The 25,186-nt window shown below is 36.7% G+C and overlaps 1 long non-coding RNA gene and 1 other non-coding gene across 2 annotated transcripts; both read right to left on the bottom strand.

Annotated features, from left to right (window-relative positions):
• Positions 1-19,369: 19,369 nt before the first annotated feature.
• On the bottom strand, positions 19,370-21,849 carry LOC145634837 (uncharacterized). Its single transcript, XR_014113615.1, has 4 exons — positions 21,648-21,849; positions 20,743-20,863; positions 20,296-20,354; positions 19,370-19,821 (listed from the first exon to the last, which is right to left on the bottom strand). It is a non-coding gene; the product is annotated as an uncharacterized LOC145634837 (long non-coding RNA).
• Positions 21,850-23,603: 1,754 nt separating this feature from the next.
• LOC145637407 (small nucleolar RNA R71) lies at positions 23,604-23,710 on the bottom strand. The gene has a single exon (XR_014114196.1). It is a non-coding gene; the product is annotated as a small nucleolar RNA R71 (small nucleolar RNA).
• Positions 23,711-25,186: the final 1,476 nt, after the last annotated feature.

Raw genomic sequence — 25,186 nt, 5'->3', positions numbered from 1 at the left:
TCTCACATTCTTCACACCAATTCTCTTCTTTTCTTCTCCTCAATTTTACACAAATCATCCCGTTCATCATTAAAGGTAATTTTCGGGCACTTCTGTTCAGTTTTTAGGGTATTGACGTTTCACATAAAGTTGTTCCTCTCAAAACATCCTTGAGGTTAGGCTCAAGAATCACCCAATTCGGAGATATATCGAAGGAGTTATAGCCTATGAAAGTTCTTCCTATTATTTCCTGCGCAAATCCAATTCTTTTCTTCTCTTTTTCTCTTATTCAATTGTTATTATTATTATGGGAGATTAATATAAAATTATTATGAGTAGTTTTAATTATATAAAATCAGATTTTAATAATGTTCATGTTGAATTAATCTAAGAGGTTCATGTACATATAGTTGGGAGGGTTTAATTTAATTATTTGTGATTATTTGTTAGCCGCCTTATATTGATTAAGGTTATATTTATTTGTAGGGTGTTTTTGTTCAAGCTACTTGAGAGTTATTTTGAAGTTTTGTTGGCTAAGTGAAGATCAAGGTACGTTAGGTGGCTAGATACCTTGAAAGTGATCGATTTGAATAACATGTTTGAATGATTTATGTTGCTTGAATTAAATTGAATTGAATTATGGTTTATGAAATAAAAGTATGTTTAAAGATTGGTTTTAATAATTGAATTGGAGTATTGATTTTTATAAAATGTTTTTATTAATTAATTTATTATTCATGTTTAAAAAGTATTGATTTTGAAAGCAAGTTGGATTTATTGAAAAGGAGTTTGAATTGTTTTCACTAAAGGTTGAATTATTGGATTTAAAAGAGGATTTATTGAATCATTGATTTATTATTATTTATGCTTTATAAGCATGTTGGTAATCCCACTATGTGGATTTGGTTTATTGATAAGGCCTTGGACTTTGCATGACCAGGTCTTTCCTCATGAATAGCCTTGTAACATAAGGAGACTAGCTTGCGGGGTGTGCACACTTGGAAGAGGAATTGGTTTAATATGAGGAATTGGTTTTTAAATAATTGGAATTGATTTTATTGATTATTGATATTGGAATTATTGAGAATTGGTTTTAAACCACGAGTTTGGAATTATTGTAATATTTATTGGAAATTGGTTTTAAAGCATGTTTGCGAATAAATTGAGTTTAATGATCTTGCACTTATCGTACTTAGCATATATATTTTGCTAACTCGTACTTCTTATTTGTTTTGGTTCGCCCTGTTTACCGTAATGGTAAGCAGTGTTGCTTATTTTTAGGTTGGAGTCAAGAAATGATGCATTGGGGTCCCGGGATTGGTTTTCACTAAATTAGGAATTTGGTCTTGTATCTATTTTGAATACTCATAACATTGGTTACTATTACGGTTATTATTAATAAAGAAGAGTATTTGAGTTTCCGCTGCAAAGTATTGTTATTTTTAGTAAGTTGAGTAGCCTTGCGTAATCACGCGGCGGTAATACGCCTAAGTCTATCTCCACGGTATAATTATATGTATTATACTAGTATTTTCTGTAGAGGGAGATTTGGAGGGGTGTTACACCAACAGACTTCTTCCTCAGACGGTTGGCAACAGATTGGTGCTGCCTGTATTTCGCACTCATCAAATGTTGATTGTGGTGCAGATGTCTCTCCCTGCTGGCCAGACGTCAAAAAGCATGCCAAGGCCATGCTTGACGCCGTCCGGAATAGGGATAAAGACAACAACCCTAGGATAGAGACGTTCAATCTGGAACGCATTCTATCCCTTCTGGCTGAGGTGAGGTGTAAAGAAATTAAAGGAAATAAACATCAAGTAATATTCCGCCTACAGATCTAACCTGATTCGTTCTATGCAGGCTCTTTTGCGGGTAGACGGTCTCAAACGTCCATACTCCCGCAAGCGGGAAGAGGTAACAAGAGCCAACAAATCAGCCAGAGACGCTGAAAATGTTGCTCTATACTCTTGTACAATAAATGAACTTGAGACTAAAGCCACAATGATGACGCAGGCGTCGAGATTGAGCAGCTCGAGAAGGAGCTTGGCAAGGCTAAGACAGAGCTAGACTCTCTCAAGGGGGTATCCCAAGAGAATTGTGACCTCAAGGCCAAGGTCAAGGATCTGGAGGAGGCGGCGGCCCAAGCGCAGCTGAACTTTAAGGCAACATTGGAGGCGGAACAAGAGCGCCTAGTTGCCGAGAGTGAGGCTGACAACGACGCCCGAATGAATATTGCCTGGAACGCCTTGTATCCAAACAAGGAGTATGGCGTCTGGGCACTGACTCTCAAATACGCTAAAGAGGTTGTATTTTTGAGGAAGATAGGCGAGCCAGAGCATGATATGTTTGCAAGTCAATCAATCACAATAGTGATTGCCCCAAACAAAGTACACAGCCGCTCATATGACAGGTGTTCCAGGAAAAAGGCCGATCAGCCCCTCAAGCGCTGAGGATTAGACGAAAAAAGGTCGTTTGGGTATCAGACAAAAGGCGAAGGGTCGCCTGTCATGTCATAAGACAGGAGGCAAAAGCCCGCCATAGGGGTTTGCAATCCAATTATACTTTCCAGCCTTAGGAAAACGTATAATTTCGAAGGGTAATTCAAATTACCCAGGTAAGGCGACAATGAGTTGAACCATGTCGCCTGTATGTATAGGTGCACTTTTTGGTAGTGCTTTTGATGATTGCACCCGGGGGGTATTACCCGTCGCCTTATTAATCATTGGAGTAGACGAAATTTAAGTAACCATCCGGCCATCGGCCTCATGTCCTTTTGACGGTTGCGTAGCCGTTGCACAACCCTTGTTGCCCCGGTGGGGGGGGGGGGTGGGTGCCAGTTTGGAATGAAAAGCTTAGGAACTTTGGTCGGTCACCGGCTGAAGTCTTGGGACATCCGGTATTTCAAAAACTTTCGTTCTTTTAACTTTTCTGGTCAGACGGCTATGAGTTAACCAATTCGGTCGTTCAATCTTTGCCGTCTGCATAAGTACGTAGAGCAAACAGGTAGGCTGCCCTCTGCGACGATCGCACCCGAAGGGGTGTCGCCGAACGCCTTTGTCCAAGTTGGGATAGGCGATTTTATAAAACAAACAGCCATCCAGCCATTGGCCTCTTGTCTAGGTAGAGACCGGCTGTATAGCCACTAAGCGGTTTTGTGCCTAGTTTAGTTATCAGGCCAGTGGCCTCATGTAAAATGAACGTTGAATTGTCTACTATGTTTCAAACATAGAGAGTTCAATAATTGGGCCGTCTGTTAATTTTGCAGACGGCCTCAAAGCTTTAAAAAAGGGGAAAGAAAATCGAAAACAAAAAGCGATTTCTCATTAATAAACTTTTTGCTTACAAAATTTTAAAACTTAGAAGTAGTACTTTTTCAAATTGTCTACATTCCAAGTCCTAGGCAGGCGCCTGCCGTCTGGGGTTTCCAGGCGGTAGGTGCCGTTTCTAACTTCCTCATAGATCCGGTAGGGGCCTTCCCAATTTGGAGTCAGCTTTCCAAGTTCATTGGCCCTACCGGTTGCCTTCATTTTCCGTAACACGAAGTCACTAACTTTCAAAGGGCGCTTGTGCACTTTCTTGTTGTAGGCTTTTGTCATTCTCAAACGGAATATCTCATGAAGAAAGGTGGCATTGCCCTTGCATTCTTGGAGAGATTCCAATGCCAGACGCATGGCCTTCCAATTTGCCTCTTCTTCATAAAGCATTACTATGAGGGTAGGCTTGTATTGTTCGATGGGAAAGACGGCTTCAGCATCGTAAACCATGAGAAATGGGGTTTCACCGGTTGCCTTTTTGGCGGTTGTCCGGATGGCCCATAGGTCATAAATCAACTCTTCTGCCCATAAACCACCGGCCCTTACAATTTTATTTTTTATGCCGTTTGAGATGAGTTTGTTGAAGGCTTCAACCTAGCCGTTTGCTTGGGGTCGGCCGACTGATGCAAAACTGTTGGAGATCCCTTGATCCCCCAACCAAGTCTTGAGATGAGGCGTCTCAAACTGAGGGCCATTATCAAACACCATAGACATAGGTACCCCAAACCGGGTGATGATGTTCTTCCAAATGAAAGAGATGACATCCTTTGTCTTAATGTTCCAGACCGCCTCCGCCTCCACCCATTTGGTGAAGTAATCCACAGCCACTAGATTGTAACATTTTCCGCCTGGAGCAGGCGTATAAGGACCTAAAATGTCCATGCCCCATTTTGAAAATGGGACTGGGCTGTGGATGGCCGTCAGATCAGTAGTCGGGCAGTGAATAAGTTTGCCATAAGGAGTTGTGTCTTTGATAAGTGCAATTACTAGATATATCAAGGATCACTATTATGGAGATAATAAGTTCTTTCTCTTGGGGCGTCATCATCTGTTGCTAGACATCGAGAGATGATCTTTGGACTAGTAAAATAGTCCAAAGCCCGCTAAAATGGATACTATGAGGTCACACACAAGGGTATTAGGTTAAGCAAGTTAGAGGCCCATTAATGGGCCTCATGAGCAATTAAGTAATATGAAATGGATTGGGATAGCCGTGAGAAATAGATTGGAATTAGGTTTTGGGCTTTTGACATGGGCTCTTATTTAGAGATGAGATCTATAAATAAGATCCATGCCTAGGGTTGCTTGCAAGCAGTCATAATTCACACACAATGTATTTTGATATGAAGGCAACCAATCTTAATACCCTAATTCCTCTCTCTATCTCACGGCTATCTCTCTTCTCCCCTCGTCGGCACGGCCGGCCACCCTTGGTTGCTCGTGTGGTGGTTCGTGGTTGTTCATGGTGGTTCGGTGCTCGCTCTTCTCCGTAAAAGGTCAATTGAAGGGTTCAATTGCAACTAACTAGAATTAGTGGAGGTCTTAATCTGTGCCCGTGGACCAAGTAGAGGAATCACGCTTGAGGTTCTTTATCTCCCATTTTTCTTGCTCGATCGCACGTGGAATCACGCTTCAAAGGTATAATTATATGTTCTTTAGGTGTTATAAATTAGATCTTGGGATTAGGTACTGTATGAATATGATTCATGTATCTTTCCACTGCGTAGTACCTATAATCTCCTACAATACGACCCTGTTGAGGAGATGATTCCTCCGGCTCCTAAGGATCAGCGCTTCGTAGAGCGATCCATCCCTCGTAAAAGACTCGGGTGAGTTATTTTCTTGCTATTTGTTTACATTTGTGTTTTATTGTTATTGACTTTGTTTCTTGACATTTCTCGCGCAAGGTAGTGACGTCGATGGCGAGGTGCATAGACGCCTTTCGGAGCCAGCTGGTGAGGATAAGGAACGTAGCTTCCTGCCGTCGTGACGACGTTGCTCAGGAGGTATCCTTTTTCCTCGTTATTTTGCATTGTTTATTTTTCTATTTTCTTTGCGTCTAACTTGTTTCACTTTTGCACAGATAGCATATCCCTTCAAATACTCGGACGAGACCCGAGACTAGGAGGTAGCCGTCTAGGTCTAGCTCGAGGCGTCGCCGCACTATTTCTGGTGGCCGAGGTGGCCGATCTGACACTGCTCGGACCGAGTTAGTTAAAGGCTCAGGTTCTTCCTCTGAGGGTCACGGACTAGGCCGATAGGTCAAGGAGGCGTGACATCAGCTGCTCCGGTGGGTGGTGGGACGTACGAGGTCGGCTTGCCGTCGGAGCAGCCTCCGCATCCTAAGCCTTTGCTGATTCATCACCAGGGTGAGCCTGGGTGGACTAGTCCTGAGTTGAGGTTTTTGACTCCTAGCGAGTCCGGGACTGGTGAGGAGCATACTCCTCCGTCTGCGATGTTCTTCGACATGATTAACATCTCTCATCATCTGCGTCCTCCGGCACCGTAGTTGTACCTGTGTTTATTTTACTTTGACTTTTGTAGGACTTTGCCGACTGACTCATTTATTAGACATATTTGTATAAACAAACTATTATCTATTATGACTGTTTTATCTTTGTATTTTATTTTTCATTTTATGTACATATGTGTGTGTGCAAAAAATTTGTGATTAATTTTGCGCAAAAATTTCCGTTTTTTTTATTACTAATGGAGGGTATTCGACTTTCTCCCCCAAAAAGAAAAAATGAAAAATAAATAGGAATTAAAATAAACCTAAATTTAATTAAGCTTGAATAAATTCAAAAAAGGAAGAAGAAAAAAAAATTAATCAAAAAATATATTAAGTTAATATGTATGGGGTAATTGAATAAAGGGCAAAATTGTAAAGTCATTGTACGAATTCGAATCATAGTCTGAAAAACGCGGTTTGCATAGCACACCGAGGTAGTATCGCAGCGCCACTTGTCGCCACACGTTTCAGGCTGTCGCCGAGCGATGCTTCTGTCGCCAGGCGATAGACTTTGTCTCGAGGCGACAGGCTTATCGTCTGACGCTGCAGTGCGCTGCCTCCGAATCCTTTCAGGAGTAAAACTGCATTAATGATTCAAATAAATAGCCCCTTAATCTGTCTATTTTCTGTATAATTCAATCAGATTAATTATAATCTTAGCTTCACAACAAATAATCATGTGTTTAGTCATTAAAAGCTTTAGCGATTTTACTCGTAAATGGTGTCGGTCTTTAATTGCTAAAGAGAGAAAAGAACTCGACTTTTTTCACATGGGAGGTATTTATGTTATTAAGGGGGTAGATCTTGACATAGATTTCATTCATACCGCCTTATAATTTTGGGATACAGATACACATTGCTTTCAGACTAGGTTGTGATGAAATTATCCCTTTACCGGAAGAATTTGGTTCCATCCTAAGCTTCCCTTCACTAGATCTTGCGGTAATCCCTAGAGTGAATGAGTAATATTATAAAGATTTTGAGCGCTTCTTAATTTAAAAGACAGAGATCTAACAAATATTGTAGATGGTAGCGTAGTCAATCTAAAAGAATTTGCACGCCACTACTTTGATAGACTGTATTCTAAGTCTTTTCATGTTTATAGAAGAAGGGCTTTTCTCTTTTTCATGTTTAACCAATATCTTCTCACTAGTGGTAGAAATAATGAGGGTTAAGTAATCATATTATCTGTCTTAGAGCAAATTGAATCTGGAAGGAATCCAATGCCATTAATTGTTGGAGAGACTATGCTTAGTCTAGATGAATTAAAGAAAAATCAAAAAGCACCTTTTCGGGGCTTTCCAATTTTATTACAGCTAGAAAAATAATATTTTTAATTACAGAAATCAAAAACATATTTTTGTATAGTAATATTAATTAGTTGCATTGAATTTTTTGCATATATGGCTAATAGAGAGACTGAAATTAATTAGTCCTCTTGACATCATTGAAAAATACACTCCAAATTGCTTTGTAAGGTGAAAGAAGAGTTTCTCTAAGATGGGTCGCCATAAGTGGAGCTAAAAATTTTGCCTTTTGCAACTTTGGTATGAAGTGGGTCGTCCCATGGTGGAAAATTGAGAAGATGGTTTGTGTCAACAAGCAACCCTTCTACCATTTTCCAAGCTCAACCAAGATGACTTTTTATTATACCTAATGGGTAAAAAGGCAGTACGGTTTACTTTAGACAATTCCTTCTAGGGATCTCCGTCGTCCCTATGAATTCCCTATTTTACAAGATTAGAGAAATTTGACACATATTGGAGTGCTAGGACTTTATGGGAAGTGATTACCCAAAAGGTTCCTCCTTCCTTGCCCAATGATGTGATGAATTGGCTTCTTAAAAAGCCTACAAAGGACATAAAGAAAAATCAGAGTAGAACCAATGTGAAGAACCGTCTAGGTGACAAAGTGATTCCTGTTAAGGAACTCTTGGGATTCTTAAGAAGAAAGACACTACTAAGGGCAAAGAGAAAAGAAAAGCTAACACTTCTAAATAGAAGGTTTGGATAGAAAAGAAACATGGAGTCCTAGCTAAGGGAGAAACCATTTACTCTAAAATTGAATGTAGGTCCTCTAAAGGATGCCTACTAGCTTAAGCCATGGATGATGAAGAGGATATAGATAAAAAACGGAAGAGGGCAAAGAAAGAGAAGAAAGATTGAAGCATTGCTTAACTTCCAATTTATTAGAATATTTTGAATTTTAAGTCAATTTATTTTATTCATCTTTTACTTAAATTCCATCAATAATATAAATTTTACTTTATTTTATTAATGCAATTTCAGCTTTTTTAATTAAATCAACTTTTAAATTTAATTTATTAAAGCAATGAAAATAACTTAAATTATTTTCCACAAATTTTCTCGAGTACTGAAGTCAAAAATTTTCCGAAATACACCGAATTTTCCCAGATATTCGCAAAAAATCGGTGCCGCTAATTTTCGTCTGTCGCCAGATGTTGTTATATGTTGCCGAGCGACAAGCTCTGTCGCCTTGCGCTGTAGTCTATCGTTTGGCAACAGACTTCTTTTTATTGCGTTGTCATTGCGTCGAATTGTTATTGATGCTGGGATGCGAGGTTTGTGAAAATTAAAGTGGCCGCACCCTGTAAAGGGTTGCCTACGTATCCTTTCCTAAGGAATCAGGCCAAACGTAGCTCTCTTGAGTGTCCTACTCAAGTAATTATGGGTAGTACTTTTTAATTTGGTCAAGATTCGTCATATTTAAGAATTCATTGCCATCCATATTAGTTTGTTTTGTTGCAATGGTTTTGATGATATATGGTCCGGACAAATTAGGCCTAAATTTGCTCCTTGGATCCAAAATATTTTTCCTTAAAGCTTTTAACACCAAGTCTCCTACTTTGATGTTTCTTGTCATGACCTTATTAAAGTGTCTAGCCATACAGGTTTGATAGCATTGGGTATGATGTAGAGCTTCTAGTCGTTTTTCATCGAGTAGAATTAGCTCTTCATATCTTGCCCTAGTCCATTCAACTTCATCGAGTTTGCTTTCTAGTGAAATTCATAGAAATGGTATCTCTGGATCTACAGGTTGTACGGCATCCATTCCGTAAACCAAGGAAAATGGAGTATTTCCTGTTGATGTGCGAATTGTTGCGATAACCCCAAAGTGAAAAATGGAGTTTGTCAGACCAATCTATGTAATTCTTTGTCATTTTCTCGATAATTGTCTTTAGATTTTTGTTAGCCGCCTCAACTGCTCCATTTGCTTCAGGTCTATAAGGGGAGAGTGATGGTGTTAAATACTACTTCCTCCATTTTCTTTTAGATGCAACACACACTTTTTCATGGTATTTGAGAAATGTGGGCTTCACATGATATAATACACTTTAAAATGGGATGAGTGGTTCTTAGGAGTGTAATTTAGTGGGCCACGTGCTTTAAATAAGGTAAATAGTATAGTTTTTCCCTAAAATAACTTTCCTTTTATAGTGTGTTGCAAGTATTGTGACATTTCCTTTTTAGGGAAGTGTTGCAAGTAAAAGAAAACGGAGGAAGTATATTTTTGTAACAGTTCCTCACATTCCGCTTGAAAGTGAGTTCCATTATCATTTATCATCTCATGTGGGACTCCATATCGACAAATAATATCCCTTTCGATAAAGAGTGTTGCATGTTTTGCGGTGAGTTAAGCATATGACTGTGCTTTAATACACTTTGTGAAGTAATCAATTGCTACTAGAATGTATTCGTGAGCTCCTGTCCCAAGAAGGGTAATTTTACCGATAATATCAATTCCCCATGTAGATAATGGCCATGGTGAAGTATAGGTGTAGAGTAGAGATGGAGGAACATGTTGTAGGTTAGCGTATATTTGGCATTTAGGGCATCTTTTTACATATTGATGACAGTCCTTATTCATGGTAGTCCAATAATATCATTCTCTCATTATCTTTTGCACTAGCATTTTGCCATTAAAATGAGTTCAACAAATGCCTTTGTGCACTATCCTCATAGCTCTTTTTGCTTCCTTTTTCCCTACACATAAGAGAGCTCGACCCTTAGGTACCCTTTTGTGTAACTCGTTGTCTAGTAGTACATATTGAGAAGCCAAAACTCTTAATGCTCGTTTTGCTCTTTTGTCATCATGAGGAGGATATTCTCCTTTGGTGACATAATTGAGTATATCTATATATCATGGTTCTTCTTCTTCTTCTCCTTCTTGGACCACTTCATCATCTTCTATGGCTTGAATGTAAGCCGATTTATGCCTTTTTTCTACGGTTAAAGGCATTTGCTCGATTTCCGTGGCAATCCTAACCATTGAGGCTAGTCTTGCCAAGGCATCAGCAAATTGGTTTTCCTCTCTAGGTAGATAGGTGTATTTTACCATTTCCAACTGGTTGGTCAGAGTTTCTAGATAAGTTTGCTAAGGGGCTAGACTTTCACTCCTTACTTTCTATCTTTTTAGATTTTTAATTGGTGATCAAAGAATCTCCAAATATCAGTAATTTCTTTACTCCCAATGCCAAAGCTTTTTCGAGGCCTACCATGCATGCTTCATATTTAATAGCGTTGTTGGTAACGTCGAAATCTAACTTTATGGAGATTGGAACATGCGCCTCTTTAGGTGATACTAATAGTACTACAACGCCACATCCCTTTTGATTTGAGGCTCCGTCGAAGTATAAAGTCCAAGTATCATCTTCTGTGACCATCAAGTCTTCATCTGGAAATTCGTTGTCATGTACTAGCGTCAAATATTCTTTTGGGATATCCTCTAGGAAGTCCGAGACAACAGATCCTTTGATAGCCTTTTGAGGCATGAATCTTACATCGAATTGGGCTAAGTTAACTATCCATCTTGATATGCGCCCATTGAGTGTAAACTTTTCGAATAGATATTTAAGCGGATCCATTCGAGAAACTACAAAGACTGTATGCATGCGCATGCAATGTCTTAGCTTGGTTGTGGCTCACACTAATGCGAGGCACAATTTCTCAAGCGGTGTATGGCGTACTTCATACTCGAGCATTTTCTTGCTTAGGTAGTAGATTGCATTTTCTTTTCCTTCTACTTCTTGTGCAAGCATAGCCCCGATTGTTTCTTTGGTGACTGTTACGATTATTTAAGAGGAATCCTTGGAAGCGCTGGTGCTAATACGGGAGGATTTGCGAGATAGGCTTTGATATTCTCAAAGGCTTTTTAACACTCGTCATCCCATATTACTTACACATTCTTTTTGAGTTTCTTGAATATTGGTTCTCATATCGTTGTTTGCTTCGATATGAACCTACTTAAATATTGCAACCGGCCAATAAATCCTTGAATTTGTTTCTCGGTTTTGCGCGGTGGCATTGACATAATCACCTTGATCTTGGTTGGGTCTATCTCTATTCCTCTAGAGCTTATGACATATCCCAAGAGCTTGCCTTAGGTGACTCTGAAAGCACACTTGGATGGATTCAACCTTATGTTTTATTTTCTTAGCCTTTCAAAGAATTTCATTAAGGCTACTTGATATCCTGGGCGATCCTTCGATTTCACGGTCATATCGTCCACATATACTTCAACCTCTTTATGCATCATATCATGGATTAGGGCAGTTGCTGCTCGTTGGTAAGTGGCACCCGTGTTTTTTAAATTGAATGGCATTACCATGTAACTGTAAGTACCCCAAGGTGTTATAAATGTCGTTTTCCCTATGTCTTCTTTCGCCATGAGAATGTGGTTGTATCCTGCGTATCCATCCATAAACGAGAGAAGCGCATGATTTGATGTATTATCTACTAAGATTTCAATATGTGGTAAAGGGAAGTCACCCTTTGGACTTGCCTTATTTAAATCTTGATCCTTGCATCCTCCTTTGGAACTGGGAACACATTTGCTACCCATTCGGGGTATTTGGATAACTTGATAAAACCTACAATTATTTTCTTTTGAACTTATTCATTTATTTCAAGAGCCACGTTAGGTTTCATTCGACGCTGCTTTTGTTTTACATGTTTCATTCTTGGAACTAGTGGTATAGTGTGTTGAGCTATTTCTCTATTAATGCCTTGAATATCATCATATGACAAAGAAAATACATCGATAAATTCTTTAAGTAGATTAATTAAATTTGTTCTTTCTTCTTTATTAAGTGTTAACCGATTTTAACTTCTCTTTTGATGGTTGAATCGTTTGAGATATCAACTGTTTCAGTATCCTCAATTACCGCAAGTGTTTCCATTGCTTTAATAATTTTTTGTCATTTTCATTGTTAGTTAAGCAATGCTCGTCATATTGGGTTAAGGAATAACACGAGGAGTAAGGGGAAGAAGACATATTATTAAATTCAGAAATCATTACATCGAATAAAGAAATTTCCTCAGGGACTTGATTGCTAACTATCCTAGGAGTAGATGCTAAAATAGAAGAAGGGGAAGAAGAAAGAGGTGCTACAGCTAAGGACTTAGAAGACTCTACAAGGAAAGACTCTAACTCTGACTCTGATTCAAACGACTCTTCAAACATTGGTCCTTGTCTTGTTGCTATTAATATTTTCCTTCCACTCGGAGTAGTCGCCTTGACCCTCTTGCACCATCCTTGCACTAAACCCTCTGCTGGAGTGATGAGCTTCGAAGGGTCAAAATTCTCGCTTTGTAGAACTGTTTAAATGAGCGAGGAGTTATCCTCCATATACTTTGGCTCATCCTTCTCGCGCCCAAAGAGGAGCCTATGACGTTAAAGTCAAAGAATGGGGGTGCTTTCTCCTTGTGGATAGGAATTGGGATCTCATCTAGAAAGTAACAATCCAAAAATATTTCGAACACGGGTTGCCTTATACCATTCACAACGAAAGTTTCGGGAAATTTATAGCATGTTTAGTCTTCTCTTTCTCTTATAAATTGTCCATTGAGAGTAAGAGGATATTGGTCCATTGGGATTGCTTTCTTTTTGGTGCGAGTGTTCCTACGCGCTTTAGACTTTTCCTGGGCTCGCTTTTGATCTTCAAGAGTCGGTTTGAAACCAAGTTCGAAAGTATCTAACTTAGGAAGGCCAGGTAATTCCATTTGTTTTGCTATCTCCTTTTTCTTTCGTAAAGTCATTCCCGGAAAGTGTCCCTGTCTCTTGAGAATAGCATTTACCGTCATATTAGAATGGGGGTCATGGCAAAGAGGGGTCCTTTCATCTTCCTCGATTAAGGAGACCTCTCCATTAAAGCCCCACAAGTCTTCAACATTCTCATCGTGCTCCACATTAATAATTGGATTTTCAACGGCTTTAATTCTCATAGGCGAAGCATCAATTGTAATAGGGATCCCTCCAACTATAGCTTTTACTTGTTGATGAAGAAATGAAGGGACGGCCTTAAGGTTATGAAGCCAAGGTAGTCCTAATAATAAGTTTAAGGAAGCTTCAATATCGACTACTTGGAAAATAGTGGCATGCTCTATTACTCCCGCCGCTACGTTCATGGTGAAATTTCCAAGAGCTTGGCGACGAGTATTGTTGTAGGCTCTTATTCCTTGTGTTGACGGGGTTAAATATTCATCCCTTATTCTTAACATCCTTGCAGTTCTAAGTGGGCAAACATTGATAGCTAATCCATTATCTACAAGAGTCATTGGGGCATTCATCCTCTTCAAGACTACTGTGAGGTTTAGAGCTTTGTAATGCTTGTCATCTTCCGGAGGTAAATCCTTTTGATCAAGTTAATGGGACTAGGGAGATCACTCGTGAGAAAGTTAGCCAACCCCTCAGGTATGGTTTCGGAGTCTATCCCTATCTTGTCCAAGGCGTTCATTACTGTTAGCGTATGTTCTCGAGATGTTGATAGAAGTTTCCATACATTCATTTCGACCTTAGTCTTTTTGAATTGTTTGAAAACATCATTGTCTTCTGTAATTGGTATGGGAACTTGTTGTGCGGTAGGAATAGGTTGTGTAGAGATGGGAGGTTGCATTCTCCCGGATCTTGTGAAGACGTCTATGGGTGAATCTTCTTCATCCAAAAAATCACATATTGAATATATGATTGAAAGTGGAGGTTCTTCCATATCCTTAAGATAGTTTTCTTCGTCATTGATGTACCAAACCCCTTTGATACTAATATCTTGTTCTTGTGGGATTTGAACTAGCTTCTTGACATTAATCAGCTTTTGAATCAAATCTTAGAATTTAAAACAGTTCTCAATGGTATGTCCCCTTGATTGATGATATGGACAATAGAACCTATCTATCCTCTTTAACGAATCAAATGGTCTCGGTTCAAGAGGCTTAATCTTGCCACTCTCGGAGAGCATTTTGAACATTTTAGTGTAAGAAGTCCCAATTGGAGTGTAAGGCTTATTACTCCTCTTCGGTGTGTATATATATATATATATACATATGTATATATATATATACATATATATATATGTGTATGTATATATACATACATATATATATGTATGTATATATGTATATATATACATTTCACCTTAATGGGCTGCCGTGTAAGCCTTTGGGTTTTAAAAACCTAGCAGAACAATAAAATTTGGGCTTTTAAATGTATTCTAATATCTTAAAGGTTGACAACTATCCTATTTTTCCCTGAACACAAGTTTCCTGCAATGTATATAGAACCATGTATTAGTCTTAAAATATTTTTACTCTGTATTTATCACATATAAGAGACTCTGCTAATCACCTTAGTTCATCTATAAGCTTATTGCTCTTAAAGGCTTGGCTTATTAGTAAATCGTTGGTCTAGCTTTCTCTTGAAAATTTCCTTCCTGCAATGTAAATAAGATAAGCTATTAGTCTAAGCTCATTTAGGCTGTTAACCTGATAATTAGTGTGAAGTAAATTGTTACATGGCGAAAAATGAACTCACCAAGCTTAGTTAGTGTATAGTAACATAGATTACTCCTGCTAGCTTTAGGACAGCGTAAGATACAACAGTTTTAATAGAGTTCTCTGAATGCTGCAAAGTGGGAGCCACTGATATAACCTTCACTTTATTTGTAGATCGTGCACGTGAAAGAGCCTCATATAACTGACCATGTGAAAAACACAAACGAGGCAGATAGATTAACACTTGATTTAAAGTTTGCCCCTATGACTTGTTAATGGTCATTGACAAGCTTTGCTTGATATGAAATTAGCTCCTATGAAATTGGAAAGGATATTTCTAATAACTTGGGGTTCGTTTGGCATTGTTGCGGTTTTCAGTTTTTTGGTTTTTTGTATTTTAAAAGTGTATGATATATGTCATATAATGAATAAAAAATTATTCAAACTTATTAAAATCATGCTAATTTTGAAAACTGACAACAGAAAAGTGAAAACACCTTTTTCTTGTTTCTTGTTTTTGGTTTTTTGTTTTAAAAAAAACTGAAAACTCAAAACAAAAAACAATGCCAAACAAGCCCTTGATGATCTAAGCTTAATTCTGGGTATAAATACTTGCTCTCCTAGATACTGCCCAACAGAAATCACACATTCAATTAAATTAGGGAAAAACATATTACATATAAAGCGTGTTCCATTGCATAAACCAGAGGAGGGCATGAGGTTTCTAAGTAATATTTATAGGTAGTTTTCTTTCAACACAAGATTGTGAGGGCTCATTCCACCCAGACATAGCTTATAAAAGAATTCCGTAGGATATACACTGCCACTATCATCTAGAATATTGCCATAGCTTGTATAAGATATGGCTTGTCCTGGGAATCTCTCAATAATGAAAGAATTTATAATATCAACATCATCGTTTATAGGTGTTAGAACAACCCTTCTTGAAAATATTTGAGGATTTAGAGTACCTGAACCAAGTTCTAGAAAAGAAGATTCAAGTAAATCATCTATTAGATCACCATCAGGTTGGAATGTCTACACTATCTGTGGAGGCAACTCAACAAAATCACTTTCCATGGTCTGCAATTCACCATTTTACAGTGCAAATAAAAACTAACAAAATAAAGGATCTTCCTTAGCTCTTAGATTTTTAGTTAACATAAATCTTCTCAAAAGCAACCGCATATAAGAACTTACTACAATTGCTTAAACCGCTTCCCTCTAAGTTTATTTATGAACAATAGGCAACACTTGTCGAAAATCTCCACCGAAGACAATTACCTTTCCACCAAATATTACATCACTATCGCATATGTCCTTTAATAGAAGGTCTAGAGATTCTAGATTTTGCTTATTTTCAATTGATGCTTCATCCCATATTATAAGAGCCATTTCTTTTATTAATGTTGCCATGCTACTCTTCTTAGAAACGTTGTAGGCTAATGAAGTATCACTATCCATTGGAATCTTGAATCTTGAGTGTGCCGTTCTACCGGACGGAATATTTGCTGCAGCTATTCCCGATGTAGCCGTAGGTAATAATATCTATTTCATAAGACGGATCTCAGCATACTGATGAATGTCATTATGGCACTCATAGGGTAGTGTTTTAGGATTTTTTTTCATCATGATTTTCTTTAACCATTTTGATCAATTCTCCTCTAGTTTCTCTATTTCTTCTTCTCTCGTGTTTTACTTTCCTTTATGTGCATTTCTTCGTGTTTTCCTTTTATATTACTCTTTTTCTCTTTTATTTTCTCTCCTTGGTTTCTCTTGTAGGTTCCTAAAGACTTAGCTTTACAAAGGATTCAAGAGGAGCAAAAAGAGCCAAGCAAAGGAGTTTAAAGTCTCATGGAGAGGGCTTGGAGAGGGTTCTCCTCTTTTTGTCAGAGCCCCGGGCGCAGGATCCATGGGCCATGGGTGCGAGTTTTGGTGCACATTTTGAGGATTTTTGGCAGGAACTCTCCACGCCCTAGCCGCAGTCTGCCCGCGGGCGTGGATATTTTTGAGTTGGCGCTCCAGATCAGAGAGAAAGGGCATTAGGACGCGCCCTATGCCACGGGCGCGGGCGCGGGTTTTGCCCAGACTGCCCGCGGAGGTAGTTATGGGTTCTGTACCCATTTCGCCACACCCGTGGGGTCTTCGAGGAGCTTTTGTTCTTTCCCTATATATACTCTTGTAAATCCTTTTGAAGGCAAACTTTTAGATAATATTTGATTTTCTTAGTTTTTAGAGAAAGAAACTCGAGAGAAGGTAGAGAGAAAGTAGATATTGTAATCTTTGGAATTGAATTGTAAGTTAACATTGTTTCTTTAATAACGTTTGTCCCTAGTAGAAAAATTGAAAAAGGCACCGCTCAATGGCCACCGGTTTTTGAAAACCGATGGCTTAATAAATGGGCGAGATGAGGCAAAACCACATTGCCACCGGTTTAAAGAAACCCGTGGCAATAATGATAAAGGCCACCGGTTTTGAACCGGTGGCAATAATCAGTTAAAAAAATGCCCCCCTTATAAACCCCAAACCCTACCTCTTTTACCTCTCATCAGCCGCTCCTCTTTCTCTCTCCTCTCCCCTCTCCTCTTTCTCTCTCCTGCTCTCCCCTCTCTTCTCTGTTCTCATCTCCTTCTCATCCCCTATCTTCGATCTCCTTCTCCTTCTCATCCCCTATCTTTCTTCGATCTTTCGATCTCCTTCTCGTCTCCTTCTCTTTCATTTCCAAGACCAACACCGCGAAGACATGCACAAGGTTAGGGTTTTAATTCGATTTAATTCTGGGGTTTTTTTTTCCTTTTTTTTTTTGAGTTCGTGAAAATCAATCCGTTTTCAACTCTTTTTGTTTTTTTGAGTTCGATTTAATTCTCAATTTGTTTTTAATTCTCGTTTTGAAAATCAATTCGATTTGTTTTTTTGAGTTCCATTTAATTCTCGTTTTTTCACTGATTTCTGGGATTTTGTTTTTTTTTTCTGGGTTTTTTTTCTGAGTTATTTTTCTTTTTTTTTCTGGGTTTTTATTAAATTTATGGGTTTTGTTTTAATTTGTGTGTTTTTTCTGGGTTTAAAACTGATTTTAATCGATTTATTTTAATCTATTTTGGGATTTTCTGGGGTGAAATCGATTTGAAGTCGATTTTTTTAATTTAATTTTAATCGATTTGATTTTGATTTAAATTTTGGTTTTTTTTATTGAGTTCTTGGTCATCAATATCTGGGTTTTTTTTTCTGGGTTTTTAACTAATTTGTGGGTTGTTTTTCTGGGTTTGATTTTATTCGATTAAAGGGTACATGCAGATCGTCCTTTTTTTTTTTTTTTTGCAGTTTATTTATTTTAATAGATTTATTTTTTTTTTTAATTGGTGCAGGTATGTTGATTTAATTTAAATAGAAGAATCAAGCCGAAGAATCAAGATGCAAGAATTTTGATTTTGATGTTTAAATTTTTTTTTGATTTATATTGTAAATTTTTTTTATTTATATGTTGTAATTGTTCGTTTTTTTTTGTAGGAAATACTTTTGATTTTATTGATCTATATTGTAATTTATTTTTTATTATATATTATAAATTTTCGATTATATTTATCGTTATTGTTTGATTTGGATTTTGATGTTCTTAGTTTTTTTTATTTTATTGTTCTATTATATTTCTTTAAGAAAAAGGCAAAAAAAAAATACATAATGGACATTGCCACCGGTTAACTGGTGGCATTTATATTTAATACAAAAAAAAAAAAATTAAGTGCCAACTGTTTTTGCCACCGGTTAACCGGTGGCAATACTTAATTTTGCCACCGGTTTTGAACCGATGGCTTTTCAACTGAGTATTGCCACCCCCCAAATGACCACCGGTTCAAAACCGGTGGCAATGGGGGGTTTTCAACCGGTCGCCATTAGCAATTTTCGCCTAGTGTGTGAATCTTCTTCATATCAATCAAAGATAGTAAGATTTCTTTTCTTTGAATTTACTTCAATTGCAATCCACTTTTATGCTTGAATGTTTGGTTTGGATTTTGATTTAGTTTTGAGAATTTGTTGATTGATTGTATTTCCTTTTGATCTAGCTTGAGATTAATTTTTTTTTTCAGGTTGAATTTGTTCTAATTTTAGATTTCACCATGATTAGTGACTAGATTAATTGCTAGGGAGAAAAGGAAGCATGATTGATCACTAGTACAAAACTAACCTTAAGTAACACCCAAAAAATGTTACATAATGTGGTAAATGTGTTATTATAGACAATAGGTAACACTTTAGTGGGTGATACTTCCGCCCATGTTACCTAAGGTCTTATGTAACAATTTGGGTAATGTATGGTAACACTTTTAAAAGTGTTACTTTAAACCCTCTTATGTGACACTTTTTTATATTGTTAGTATCATTTTTAAAGTGTTACCTTTTATTTCTTGGGTAACACTTAATTATCTTTAGTAACATTTTCAATTATATAGTAACACTTTATCCGGCCTTATGTATCACTTTTTCAATCTAATGTAGCACCTTGTTGATTATTAGGTAACATTTTTCAATCATCTTTTGACATATTGTAGTACTTTATTCGACATTATGTATCATTTTTTCCAAACTATTGTAACACTTTATTAATTAGTAGGTAGCATTTATTATTATTATTATTATTATTATTATTATTATTATTATTATTATTATTATTGAGGAAATTTACACCTACTACTCCTACTAATACTGTGATTATTTTGTATATGCAAAAAATAATTAAAAATATAAAAATACTATTAAAATGTACAACCACTACACGAATGTGAAATTAACATATACGATAAACATTAATTTGAACTGATAAAACTTCATATATCCTTACAACAAAAAAACCATAAACACCATTTTTTTTTCGCTAAATAATCTAATAATAATAAATAATAAAAAAAAGTCAATTTTGGTCTCTTAGACCACCAAATTCCAAACAGAATAAGTTTAATCACAATCAACATAGTTCCAAACAAACATCAGTAGTAAGCGAAGACAGCAGCAGCTTGCAGCTCAGCAGAAGCAGCAGACATCAGCTACAACAACAATAACAATAGCAGCAGTCATCAATAACTTGACGTCAACAACAACAATAATGGCAGCAGACAGCTCCTTGCTTTAGACGAGGCATCATGGAAAGAAGACATAATTTCATCCACCAATGCAATCTCATATAAGCGAGTTACATATGTTCTTTATTTACCCTATTTTTGGCCATGTTAAGTTCCTGCACACATAACCAAAAGAAAATCAATAATCTATCTACTTAGCTAAAAACCAACTTTATTTACAAATTTCTAACGTCGGCCCACTTTTACCCATTATTCATTGTTTTGTAAACATGAAAGAGCAAATCATGTCATAATTTCCCCTGTGCCTTTTTCAGATTTATTAGAACCAGTCTCAATTAGAAAGGGGTAAACATACTCAAGACCCGACCAAATTAGGTCTGATCCAAGGATATTTTACCAATATCCCTTTATTTACAAATGCCATTAGGTCCAAAGAAGTAATTTCAATCACCATCATAACACGTCTCACTATAAAGAAAAGGCAATAAATTACCAAATTACATAAAAGAAGTCAGTAAATCACACAAATCAAATGAGCTTCTAATCTTGAAAAGAACATGAATAACGTTTACTTAGATGCCTAGCATCTTTTGACAAGAAATTCCCAGGGCAAAATCAATAATTCTTACCTTAAGACCAGCTTTAAGTTCCAATCTTGAACATGTGCCTTCCACTTTGTCCATGAGATCTGAAAAAAAAACTAAGTTCTTGGTATCTTTCCTCATAGCATATGTAACCCACTTTGCTAAAAATGAAATTGATCATAATATATAATGTAAGGACTATAACTCATAATTTAAAGTTATTTAGCTGTAAATATAAATGAAAAAAAATTTGGAGCAAGGTGGCATCATTTAGACATGTATCAAATACAGATCATTGATTTCTCACAAACCATCAGTTCTATTCGATTCCAATTTTTACAAATATACTAAGCACATTCTTCAATAATAATGCTCAATTAATTTACCCACCTTCTATTTTAACAAAGATCTAATTAGATTAGAAAATCTTAAAGTCAACTACTTTGCACACAAGAGAAAAAATTGTGAAAAAACCTAAAACAATTAACTTACCCGGGCTAGCAGAGCATTTTTTTCTTGGAAAAAATAGTTCTTGTTAAACTTGAAATAGATTGAATGCCAATGTCTCAGATATAGGAGTCGTCAGGCATTAATATCATCAACCTTTTCCAGCCTGGTTACAACCTTCAAACCGTTAAAGATAGATACAAATATACATACAGTGAAATATCATCAACGACATGGCACAACTAGCCTATTCATTTTTATTTCTTCAATACTCATATTTTACATGTTAGCCTCATCTTTTCATTGTATTTCAATTTAAAGTCAACCAAATATCTTACTCCGTATAACATTATGAAAACTCTCACATTTCACTTAAAAATACTACCTTATATACATTCCGAAAATAAAGTCCACATTTCATCAATTAGTTAGGAAAAATTGCAAAAATTAAGGAGATATATTCAATTTGACATGATTTGTAACTCACATTGATAAAAACACCCACATGAGAGGTATAGTTCAATTTCTCACTCAAATTCATCCTTCAATAGAGTATACATAATTTCACTACAATCAAATAAGCTAATATCCATAATTAGAAAATTCAGTTCAAAACTCAGCCAATCAACAATTAAATTCCCACCCACGATCTTTTCATTTAAATTTCTTGATCAAGTCATTATTCAACAAATGTCATCGAATTTTGCAACAATACAACAATATACACTAATATTCATGATTGATTTCAACCCATAAGTAATGCAAGGTACCGTAAACAGAACCTAATTCATAAAACTGGTGAAGATAAGACATTCTTATCAAATTATTTAAGCTCAATTTAAAATCAAATAACCCACTTACAGTTTCAAGCTAAAATAATTAATAGATGAATTTAAAAGATAGTTTCACAAATTTCAAATTTATAAGCCTAAATATAAAAGAAAACATACCTACTTTCAATCCGAACCTAATAATTCGCTCATCCATTACGAGGTCAAGTTCGAGCGGTTCAGGGGCAACTTTAGTCAGCCGTCGGCGAGTTGATGCAACCGGAATGGTTGAAGAAAAGGAAACCCCAACGACCATCTAGATTCAGAAATCGATCTTAGTACTTTAGGGTTTATATGATAATTTGGGGAGGATACAATAATAGTCAAATCAAACCAATCTAGAAAAATGGTTTTAAAAAACCAATCTAGAAAAATAAAAGGAAGGGGCAAAAACATAAATGGATCTTTTTATAGGGGCAAATTAGTCCGAACATTGTAAATAAGAGTTTTTTTTTTTTTTTTTTTTTTTTTTTTTTTTTTTTTTTTTTTTTTTGGTGGAAAAGGTAGAAAAGGATTACTTGTTAATGGACATCCTTATTTTCATTTATCTGAATTTTATAGGTTATTAGGAAGGAATTATACGGATAGATAGATTCGTAGATAATATAGATATCTTAAAGAAATAAGTAACACCTCTTAGTGTTACCACAAAATGTTACCTATGTTAAAATTGTTACCTTAAAATGTTACCTATTTTAAAAGTGTAACTTCGAGTGTTACATACTAAAAGAATGTTACCAAAGTGTTACTTATAAATCTAGTAATTTTGTATTATAAAAAGTGTTACCAAAATGTGTTACATAAAGTCAACTTTGTACTAGTGGATTGATGATTATTGTTAGTTGATGATCCTTGATTGATTAATTGTTGCAATTAAATTGGTTGACATAGTTATGCATGTGATTAATTAAACTAGGAGTGATCAACCTATAAGATTAATCTAGATTGAATTGAAAATTTCAATGACACAAACAATTGATTTGGGAATTGCTTTAATTGATTGAATTTGATTGTGATTCTCCTTGTTAATCATTCATATTCAACCCTAGTTTGGTTTATAGCAGGTAACCTTTGAATTCTTTTGATTGCAACTATCGTTTCTCCTTTGCAATGTATGAATCAATTGGGTGATCTATCAATTAGCATGATTGTTAAGCTTAATTGCATGTGGAAACTATATCCGTAGTGTTTAGCAATTTGATTGAATTCTTGATTCTTGTTATCATAGTTTTCATACTCAACCCATTAACTACTCTTTGAAATGGCATAACGTTAGACGATAACAGGGTTTTGATTCATTCCTTTGGGTTCCACCCTTAGCTTGCCTCTATACTCGTATAAGGTTTGTTAAGCATTTATAAATTTAGTTTGACCTAGGTAGAACTAGTTGACTACCTAGTTCCAACCCTTGTCAAAATGGCGCCGTTGCTGGGGAATGACATTGGTGCTTTGTTATAGTTGTTAAGTCTATTTCATTCTAAAAAAAACAAAAATATTTTCCTCTTTAAGGCTACACTTTTAACCGTGCTACTAATCATTTCCTTTGAGTTGTATGCATATAGCACGTGGTCATTCACTTGTGCCATTTGATCCGGAGATCGAGAGGACTATTACGAAACTAAGGGTTGCTAGGCGATATTTTAGCTCTAGCATTTCAAGTGAAGAAGAACCGCAACAAGAGGAACAAGCAAGAATGGGAGATAATCCGAGAGTGGCATTGAAAAATTGGGGATTCCCGGAGCATATAGATTTGAGAGTGGAATTGCTCTGCTTACAACACCAGCATATGATTTTGAAATTAGGCGGCTATGATCACTTGGATAGAAAGGCGACAATTTAGTGGAGCCAAGTAAGAGAGCCCGCTAAATCATCTCAAGGAGTTTGAAAAGTATTGCAATACTATCAAGGTGAACGGAGTTTCCCAAAAATTCATCCGCCTCAAGCTCTTTCCCTTTTCTCTCATTGGGAGTTCTTTGGAATGGCTAGACAAGGAGGTTAAGCCGAGTTCTTTAACAACATGGGACGAGGTTACAAAGGAATTTCTAACTCGTTTCTATCCATAAAAGAAAACGGCGGAGGCAAAGAGCTTTGATTCAAGGTCTTAAACAAAAGCCAAGTGAGAGCCTCTATGAAGCATGGGAGAGGTATAAGGAGTATCAAAGGGAGTGTCCTCACCACGGGATTCCAACCTATCAAATTATTCAAATTTTCTATGGAGGCCTAAGTCCCCAAGGCAAGTCATGCCTAGATGGAGGAGCCGGTGGTCCCATCATGAATAGGACAGAGGAAGAAGTGGTGGACATCATTGAGGTTGTTGTGAAGTATTATAGAGATTGGCAAGATGGTGAGAGAGAATCAACTAGCAAGAGTAGTTCTTTGGTATACTCGGTTGATCATTTGAATGCAATTAACAATCTCTCTTCACTATGGCAAACTTGGGGAAGGAAGTAAGTGCAATCAAGGAAAAATTGGAGAGTTCTTCTTTCCAAGCTCCAAGTCTTCCCTCCCAATTTAAGGGGAGAGGTACTCCTTCTAACTTTCATCCCCCTCCTTCCTCTAGTAACATTCCTAGTGGTTGTTTGTTTTGTGATTTGTGTGGTTCATAGGGTCATGATTCTAGTGACTGCCCTCATGCTTTTCCAGAGAGTAATGATGATTTTGATAATAATAAGAGTGAACATGTGAACTTCGTGTCAAACAACAATAATGTGGAAAAGCTTGATAACCAAAAGGGGTCAATGGAATAGGAAATACCAAAACCATGGTAATTTTAACAATTATAACCAATGTGGTGGTTATAGGAACCAAGGTTCTCGAGGGAACTATAATTTTCAAAATAATGCTTAAAGAGGCCCTCCACCCGAATTCGCTCCAAAGCCTCAAGTTGATAATTCCTATTCACAATCCTCTTCTTCTAGGACTAATTTGGAGGAAATCATTGAAAATCAAACAAAGTTGTTGAGCACTTACATGGCCGTAACTGACAAGAAATCTAATGAAGTGATGACTCATAATAAAATGCTTGAAAACCAAATTTCTCAACTTTCTAATGCTTTGAAAGACCATGCTAGTCCCTCTTCTTTATCTGCCCAAGGCTTAGATCCAAAAGACCCGTGAATGCTATTGTTACAAGGAGTGGTAAGGTTCTTGAGGAGAATTTGCCTAGGAAGAGTGGAACTAAGGAAGGTCCTAAGGAGGTTTTGGTAGAGGATGAGTGAAATGGTGCATCTTTAAGTGAGATTGTGATTGAGACACCTAGAGAGGTGAGAGTGGAGAAAAAGATTGTGAAACCTAAGCTTCCATATCCACAAAAATTCATGAGACATAAGTTGGATGTACAATTTGGAAGTTTTATTAACATGCTTAAGCAACTTCATCTTTCTCTACCTTTTACTGAAGTTGTTACCCAAATGCCCAACTATGCCGAATTCCTCAAAGACATTTTGAGTGGTAGGAGGTCTTGTGATGTGGTGGAGACGCTCAACTTGACCGAGAATTGTAGTGCAATCATAATGAACAAGATGCCACCCAAGTTAAAAGATCCCGGAAACTTCTCTATCCCTTGTGTCATTAACAATATGTAAATTTATAATTCCTTATGTCAATTAGGAGCTAGTGTTAGCTTAATGCTATATTCGATTTATTAAAGACTTGAGTTA

Source organism: Chenopodium album, chromosome 6, assembly GCF_948465745.1.
Source record: "Chenopodium album chromosome 6, dcCheAlbu1.1, whole genome shotgun sequence".
NCBI classification, from domain to species: domain Eukaryota; kingdom Viridiplantae; phylum Streptophyta; class Magnoliopsida; order Caryophyllales; family Amaranthaceae; genus Chenopodium; species Chenopodium album.
This window is presented reverse-complemented; position numbering and strand designations above follow the sequence as displayed.